This window comes from Lissotriton vulgaris, chromosome 8 (assembly GCF_964263255.1).
Source record: "Lissotriton vulgaris chromosome 8, aLisVul1.2, whole genome shotgun sequence".
NCBI lineage: Eukaryota > Metazoa > Chordata > Amphibia > Caudata > Salamandridae > Lissotriton > Lissotriton vulgaris.
In genome coordinates, this window is record NC_141696.1 from 1,284,211,897 (window position 1) to 1,284,221,278 (window position 9,382).

Consider the following 9,382-nt stretch of genomic DNA (forward strand, 5'->3'; position numbering starts at 1 on the left):
CACTCACTCTTGTTCCTTTGTGGAAAGTTTTGCGCCGATCGGTTATGCAGGGAATAAGACAAAGGGGCAGCCCCAATAGTTCCACCATTTTTCATTCTCATAGGACACTTTACTCTCCAATACAGAAAAATAGCGGAATGGAATGACACTAAGTCTAGTGCAAAGATAGAACTTTACACAGAAAGTGTGCTTTTTGTCATTTGGTGCAAATCTGTTCAACTATGTTCAAGAAATTAGCATTTAAAAAGTGGCTGGGGTTGGGTATGAAGGTGTTAACCCTGGACTGATTGGAACAGCGGGACACCTGCAGTATCAAACATTAAAAAAATAGTCCACAGCAGCTTTTTCTGCCATCAGCCAATTCGGTACCGCGGTTCCCCAGAAAGAACCACTATAGCGTTCTGATTGGCTGATCACCACATTTGGACAAAATGTTGTGGCAGCCATTTCAGGTCCCGGGGACTTGGTGTCTGAGTCTTAAAAAAGAGTTAGAAAGGGAACATAAGTGGGAGGGGTGTGCAGGCTGTGCACCTAAGGAGTGTTGACTGCTCCTAAGGGATGAGCACAGGGCCTGACCATAGACCATGTGCAGCTGGGTGATTCATTGATCACAGGATTTTGGTGATCTCTGGGCAATTGGTCGGAGATTGCCCTTGGGGAGCTGGACGCATGCCTAGCCTGAAGATTATGTGCTGTGAAAGGGTTGGTTGCTTGTGAAGCAGTGGTTACAATTGGTGATTTATTCTTGTTTTATGATATCTAAGTATATATTTTTTAAAGTTTTCAATAGATATGTTAGAGATTGGGTCTCTAGTTAGCAAAAGTATGTACCCTATCCAAGTAGGGACCACAGTCATAGGCAGGGTAAGTCAGATACACAGCAAAAAGTAATCTGTGCTCACTCTCTGATAGCTTGGGACAGAGAAGTCAGGCTTAATTTAAGAGGCAGTGTATTTGTGCAACTCTTTAATTACAGAAACCAGTGAACACATTACAAAAAGATTCCTTACCAGTTTAGAAAGATGAAGAATGTTGTTAAGAGTAAAACAAGAACTAAACTACAACAATTCAATAAGTAGAACTTGGAATATGCTTTTTTAAAAGTTAAATTGAAATATAGTGCTTAGAAGCAAATACCCCTATGCAATTAGTGCATATACCTTTACTGTGGTCGTGCTTGACCGGGGTTAATCCAAAATTTAAGGCTGGCCACAATGGAGCATGGGTCGGATACAGGAGTCATGCAGTTTCTGGATGCATCAATGGCGAGAATACGATCCGTCTGTTCTGAATCATGCAGGCGGATCGATGCGTCGTCATTGAACCACTTTGTGATGGAGGCGATGTGGTATCGTCGAGTCTTGCAGTCGAGTCCCACATTTTCATCCGGCCCCTTACAATGAAGGCGATGCGTCATCGTTGAGCCAAGCAGGGATGTCTTCAAAGCTGCTCTGCAATGACGTTGGAGGGAATGCTTCAGTTCTGATTGGCGCAAAGTCAACAATGCACGGGTTTTGTTAACACAAAGCTTAAGAACCCACTTTCAAGGACTAGGGCTGAATTGGCACTTTTGACCGGGCAGGACTCACTGTTGGCAGAGTCCAGCAACTGAAGCAAAGTTGAAGGAAATCTTTGATGTCCCTGAATCTTAAAAACAGGGGGCAACCCAGCAAGCCCTTGGAGTCACTTAAGTAGAGATGCAAATCCAGTCCTTCTTACTCCCAGGCAAGGGGCAGGAGGCCCAAACAGCAAAGCAGTTCAGCAAAGTGGCAGTCCCTCCTGGCAGAATGTCCTCAGATCCAGAAGTGTACTGAAGTCATGGTGTCCAGGGACATCTTAAGGATTTTGGGGGCCCTGGGCCAAACGTATTTTGAGGGCCAGTATTTTGAACAGCTTTGAATGTATGATCCAGTTACAGCTCTTTCATGCCGTCTTTGGCTAGGTGACTGACAGTGCACAGGCACACTGGTCCAAATTCTAAATGTGTTTACATCTAATATTTAGGGATAGTGCTGTTTGTTTTCAATATTGTAACACAGGAGCAGCCCACTAATGTTACTGCAAATATTCTCTGTGACCTCCTCCCATTTCTCATATGTGAGTTCCTGTTTTGATCAATAAATAAACTTTTGATGAATATTGCATGAAACATAAACACGATTTACAGAACTAACTTAAGACGAAATCCTAAACTTACTACTTTTGGTATTCACAGAACGCATTTAGTAGAAGTAAAGTTAGGATTTTGTCTTAAGTCTGTCTTAAGTCTGTCCTAGACAGACTTAAGCCGGACTTAAGACAAACTTAGGACAGACTTAAGACAGACTTAAGACAGACTTAAGACAAACTTAAGACAGACTTTAGACAGACTTTAGACAGACTTAAGACAAACTTAAGACAAACTTAGGACAGACTTAAGACAGACTTAAGACAAAATCCTAACTTTACTACTACTAAATGCCTTCTGTGAATACCAAAAGTATTAAGTTTAGGATTTTGTCTTAAGTTAGTTCTGTGAATCGGGCCCTGTATTTGTCTGAAAAATGTCTGTAATAGACTCTCTAACATTACCCACATCTATATATATAAAAACAAAAGTATGTCTGTTTGTCCTTTGTTCATTACTATACCATTCATCCGATCGCCATGAAACTTTGAGAAATTGTTGAGTACACTCCCGCGAAGGTTTCTGGCAAAAAAAAAAAAATGTTAAAAGTTGTTGAGTACACTCCCGCGAAGGTTTCTGGCAAAAAAGACAAAAAAAAGAAGGCCTCCCAGGGCCCTCATAATCTTTCCAATACTGAACGTTTACAGTTTACGGTGCGACTCGCTTTTGCAATGACCATCAACAAAGCACAAGGGCAATTGCTGCACGTGTGTGGACTAGATTTGGAGAATCCGTGCTTCTCACATGGACAACTGTATGTGGCCAGCTCATGTGTTGGAAAAACTTCTGATTTATTTGTGTACGCACCAGACGGAAAAACAAAAAATACCGTGTATCCACAAGCACTTGGAATAAATAAACAGAATTAAAACAACAATTTAAAATGTTTTCCATATTAAAATGAATACGTTTCAATAAAAATGACACAATGAAAATTGAATGTTACCATAACAAGTTTCCTTAAATTTCCTTTCTTCTGAGATCGACGGGTAAGCTAGTTAAAGATAAATTAAAGGAAAATGCTGTTTACAACAACCTGTTTTTCAAGATCATCTGGGCAATATTCTCTCAGGGGGTCCCCTGAAAGGCTGAGGCCCTGGGCCACAGCCCACTTTGCCCATGCCTTAAAACATCTTTGATGGTGTCAGTGGTCCAGTCCATGTACTCATTTGAGCCTTTAAAAGTAGGTAGACTTCAAAAAGATGCGTTGAAGTGTACAAGGCCTTGTCTTGTTGCAGGGATTCTGCCCATACACAGAACTAGGTGCAGGATTATGGGACCTTGGTGTATAGGGACTGTGCCTTCCTACCACCTTAGTACCCAAGAGCCCAGGACCGACTAGCTATAGTGTCTCACTCGCCCTTCTACACAAACACGGAGAAGCAAATGATAGACAAGAAGACAACACTCCCGGATCTCGCAGGAATCGTGGTAACAAGACACACCTTTTCACAATAAGATCTGATCATGACACAAATATAGTTTAAAATGTTTATTTTAAGTAATGTGGTCTAATATGCAGTATACGAGCCACAACAAGCAGAAAAATGCACAACAGTAGTACAGTTAGCATCACAGCCAGTCCATACATTATGAAGGGAGATGTCATTGTATAAAGACAATGGAGAAAGGACTATAGTGCCTAACCTCCCTCCCCATGGCAGGAATGGGTATTACTTTACAATAGAAGATCTCTGGGTATTGTTAGAAGACCCCATACCTTAGAGCATAGATGGGATTTCTACATCACAGCTGGGTTTTGCTCTTCTCCCTGGAAATGTCCCTCTCCAAGTGTGTCCTACCTAAACATGTTTTTCCGTAATATCAAAGTATGAGCTTCCAACAGCAGCTGCGTTAGTGTGTTTTGTCTAGGTGCTTGGACCTGACAAGAACAGAATAACAAGGGGCATTGTTTATCAACCTTGCTCACAGTGTTCATATTAAACTCCAGAAACAAGCAGAGAACGAACACAGCAGACAGTTCTCATGCGAAAGGCGTAAACAGATTCTTCCAAAAATAAAGTCATGTAGTAACGTGTGCAAAAGCGGCATCATGGTTGCACGAGCCATGCTAACTTAGTGATGTCGACAATATCCCTATCGCCATGTGACTGTCTTTCCTGCCCTAGCCCCAAACTCACTACAGAGGGTTACTCAGCCCTTTGTATGGGGACAAGACGTAGCCCTTTCAGGTGCAAATTATCAGCTCCTCCCTCTTATTCTGCCTTAGGATTACTCATCAACATGCAGATGGCTGCTCTGTCATACCTACTCTTCCTTTGTGTGTAGCTTTCTGGAGGAAGGGCAGGAAAGCAGCTGTCACCCACCTCAGACGTGTTTTGTAGAAACAGGCAGAAGCCACAAAATGGTTTAAGTAAGAGTAGAAAAGTAAGACATTTCTGGCATAGATACCCCCACTTTTTGCTTGGGGCAGTGTGTTTTGACTGTTGTTCACTGAGATCCTGCTGATCAGGACCCCACCGACTGTGCTCTCTCCCCTAAAATTTGCTGGTAAGTACTATGTACACTCCATAGTTGGCATACTGGGGTACCATTATAAGTCCCTAGTATATGGTACTGAGGTAACCCGGGCATGTTTACACCAGGAGCCTACCATGGGCTGCACCATGTATTGTGTTACCCATAGGAGCCCATGCAAGCTGTGTCTGCGTGACTGGGTGCATGCACCCTTCACTTCAGATACAAGGTTTCCCTTATATCTCGGTCACTGCACATAAAACCTATGTCATTCCTAAGGTATGCCCTTCAGTCCAAAGGTAGGGTGCATGGTTCTAGGAGCGTGGGTACCCTTGCATGAGCAGAGATATCCCTACAAGCCCTGGACTCCATTTTCTGGGCTTTGTAAGTGCGGTAAAGCCATTTAAGGTATGTAGTGGACATCGGCAAGTCAAGATGTCTAACTAAATAAGGTCTGCCAGAACATGGTCATGCTTGGTATTAAACATGTTGGAATCATGCAACTACACTGATTCCAGTGTTAGTTTCAATGTACCATGTACTGTGGGGCTCCTTAGAGACCTTGCTGTGCAGCCTTACACGGTCTGACTGCTAGCCCACGTTGCTGAAGACCCTAGACAGTGTTCTTACCCCCTGCTGCTGAGATTCACTTGGGAAGGGAAAGCTGAAGAAAGAATTTCCAGTGAAGATGTGACCACCTCTCCTTTAGAATTAGGTAGGGTGGGGGTACCTTTAATGCAGTCTGGGGCACTTCAGAGCACCACCAAACTGCACTGAAGGGCACATTTGGTGCCCTCCATGCATAAACTAGTTTTGCCAAGTTGAGGAGCCGTTGGCTCTCAAGGTTCAAGGTTCTTTATTTTCTGCATAGTTACTTAAAACCATTGCAATATTACCGCATAAAATACTGAATACAGAAATATATATAAAAAATGTTTAACAATGTGTGTATGATTTCCACCTTTTCCACTTCCTTATTGTTAATTTTTAAAAATTGTGAGAGGAAATCCTCAAGTTAAAAACCATATGAGACCCATTGGTCGATAAGTATTTACAGAGGGGATTAGTTTAGCCTGGACTACTTTCAAAAGCGGAGTCAGGGTCGGCCCCATCAGTTTTATTTGCGAGATTTTTCATTGTTAGGGCAATCAGCAAACCTTTTCTTCTCACTTCCTCTTTCTGGAGACGAAACGACCATTCCTTGTCCAATATAACTACAAGGTACTTGTTTTCCTGAGCTGGATCGCGTTTTGTGCCACCAAGGAACCAATTTCTATGGAGGTTCTTTTTGTTGTTTATTGTCATTGTCTGTGTCTTGCTCAAGTTTATTTTTAGGTTTTTTGCTGTGGCGTAGTACTGCATTTCCGTCAGTAGGTGTTGGAGACCAACGTAGGTATGACTAAGCAGAACTAAATCATCTGCGTACATAAGATTGGACAATGTTTTCCCTCCTAACCTCAGCAATTGTGTGTCTGAGTAACTTCACAAATACCCGGTGGACTCTGATATGACCCCTCCCCATGAATTGGGAAAGAAGGCAGACAAATATGTTCGCACCAGGGTGAGCAATAAGTCTCATGGTGGGGGTGACCAGAAAAAGAAAGATAAATCTAAGGCCCAAGGGAAAGAGGGTGAGAAACCAAAAGATAACAAAAAGGATTCTGATTCAGGTCCACAAAAATGTTCCTCTGGGGGGGCCACAATCCTAATCTAATAGTAACAAATCTCCTTGGTGCTTTGTTGGTTAACAAAAAGGCCATACAGCAAATTATCCCATCAGTCCTAAGAAAAACACCAAGAATGCAACTACTCCCCCTTGTGCCCCTAGCAGTAGCATTACTAGCAGTAAACTTCCACAGGGTGTAGCTTCATTCTCTTTGGGAGCTACAGTGGGCTCCGGCCTAGTCAGAGAAGTCACTGGGACTGTCCTGGTATCAGAGGGTGGCATTGATCTTGCCATTTTGGCTGCCTGGCCTTATAATATGAAGACAAATAGGCTCTCAGGACTCTCATAAATGGTATGGAATCAATAGCTTACAGGGACACAGGTGTCATTGTCATCATGGTGACTGAAAACTGGTGTCACCTGAGAAATACTTACTTGGGCAAACTTACCAAGCAACCAACACAAACAGTATCACTAACAGCCACCCCTAGGCAGTGCTAAATCTCAGTTGAGAGGGTGTTGCTGGCCCTAAAAAAGGATGCAGTATCTTCTAATCTTCCTGTAGAGTGTCTTATGAGCAATGATTTTTGTTGGAAGCCGTAGTACCAGTCCTGCACCACTGTCACCAAATGCAGACACCCGGAACACCCCACTCAATGTTAGGCCAAGCAAGGACATCGTTTGAGATAGCCCTGCTCACTCCCTTAGTAGCTTGGCATGAGCAGCCAGGCCTATCTCCAAGGCTTGAGTGTACAGTAGGTGCAACCACACCTTCAGCAACCCACCGGTGACAACACTGGTGGACTCCACACAAGTTTGATAAAACAAGTATAAACTTTATATAAATAGATATACAATCAGACCACACAATACAAAAGCCGACATATAATAAAGGGTAATATTCGTTCCGGCTGGCTGGTTGGTTCAAATCCCAACCACCGCTTTCAAAATGCTATGCTGGTCACAATGTTAGAATCACACACATTGCAATGGACAAACAATAATGCACTGCGTAATGATACAATCCTGTGCTGGGCAAAGGAGAAATAATACACTGCGTAATGATACACCCCGGTACCTTGCAATGGGAGAAACAATACAATGCGTACCTCTACAATCATGTACTGCGCAATGAAGGAATAATGCAATGCGTAGCTACAATCATGTACTTTGCAATGAAGAAATACTGCAATGCGCACCACTACAATCATGTAGTTTGCAATTAAGGAATAATGCAATGCGTAGCTACAATCATGTACTTTGCAATGAAGAAATACTGCAATGCGGACCGCTACAATCCTGTACTTTGCAATGGAGAAATAATGCAATGCGTAGTGCTACAGTTGTGTACTTCATTATGCAGAAATAATGTCAGGCATCATAAGACAGTTCTGCAGTTAATCGTTAGCAGCAATTTGGCAATGTGTATTGCGACAATCAGCCTCTTTGATAACAGTGGCCCCCACACGTGTTAACGATTAAATAAAGTACTGCTCTCACTCTGGCCCCGGTACTGCCACTCCTTTAGTCAGCACGGGCCCCAATCTGAGCTTAAGCAAAAACTCACATTGCCAGATGGACTGAGAGGCTGAGAGAGTGTCCCTCCGAGCCTGCACCCCACCCAGGTAGTGATCCACGTTACCTGGGGGTGCGAACCCACACTCCTCTGCTCCTTCAGCAAACTGGGCTTTCCGTGCAGAACTTTCTCAATAGGCCTCAGCGGCTCGGCCTGGCAGCTCAGCTCCTCCGGGGCTGCCGGTCCGGGCTGCGACTGTTAGGGAGGTCTCAGGTGGCTGCGGGGCACACATACCCCAAGCCTCTGAGATTGCGTTACTCCGGATGCACGTTCACCACCGGGTCTCCTCTGGCACAAAGCCACACAGACAACTCTGATGGGACTTCACGTCGACTCTGAGTGCACGTTCACAAGGCACTCCGTCCTGCGGTCTCAGTTGACACCAAGACACGCACACCATGTTGCAGAGACTCACTTTCTTCCGGTGTACACGATGATCAGCCAATCACCTCCACAGTCCCAGGTTGCACCAAAGCACGCACACTGCTTCACTGAGACTTACTCCGACTCCGATGCCCCAATATCCAGGCGCTCTTCACTAACGCCTTCGGCCGTACCATGACACACTCACTCTATCCGAGCCTCACTTCTCCTCCGGTGCACTCGATGTCCAGGCGCTCTTCACCAACGCCTCTGGTGCACCCGGACACGCACCCTGCGCGTCTGAGGCTCACTCCACTTCCAATGTACACATTGACCAGGTGCTCCTCACCAATGCCTCCTGTGCACCACGTCATGCACCCTGCGCATCTAAGACTCCCTTCACTTCCTATGCACATGCTGACCAGGTGCTCTTCGCCAGTGCCTGCGGTGCACCACGACACGCACCCAGCGCATACGAGACTCACTTCACCTTCGATGCACACGTTGACCAGGAGCTCTTCACCAACGCCTCCTGTGCACAATGACTCGCACCCAGTCTCACTTCTCCTCCGTGTGTCCAAGATCACAGGACACGCCTTCCGAGGGTCTCAAGCTGCCACAACTACCTCCCACCACGTCACCTGAAACTTCTCCGGAAACTTTTATGTTCCTGTGTTTCCAAACAAGGAGCCAGCTCACCTTGGGAACTTGGGGTAACAAGACACAGCAAAAAACACAGTCTTCTTCAAGCAGGGGGACCCTGCGCACTAGCACAGTCCCAACAGCCTCTTCCTTGGTTAAAACAGCAAACTGAAGACCAACCCCAGATCACAAATCAAGAGTTGGTCCTTCCCAGCAGTCTCTCCAGTTGTTCCTTCCTTAGCAGAGGTTCCTCTTAAACCACGAAATGGGTCCAAGCCTTTTCGGTCTCAATCCATTTCTATTCCAACTTTTAGGGGTCTCAGCTCTCATAGTTATACCCCTAAATGTCTTTGAAGTTCGCTGTTCTCAGGGGTCCCTGACGCCTGTCTAAATCAGTTCTGGGTGTCTCCCTCCCAGTGTCACCTTTCTCCCTTTGATACTGGGGGTCTGGATCCTTAATCACTCAGCAGGAGACAGGTCAATTGTTTTA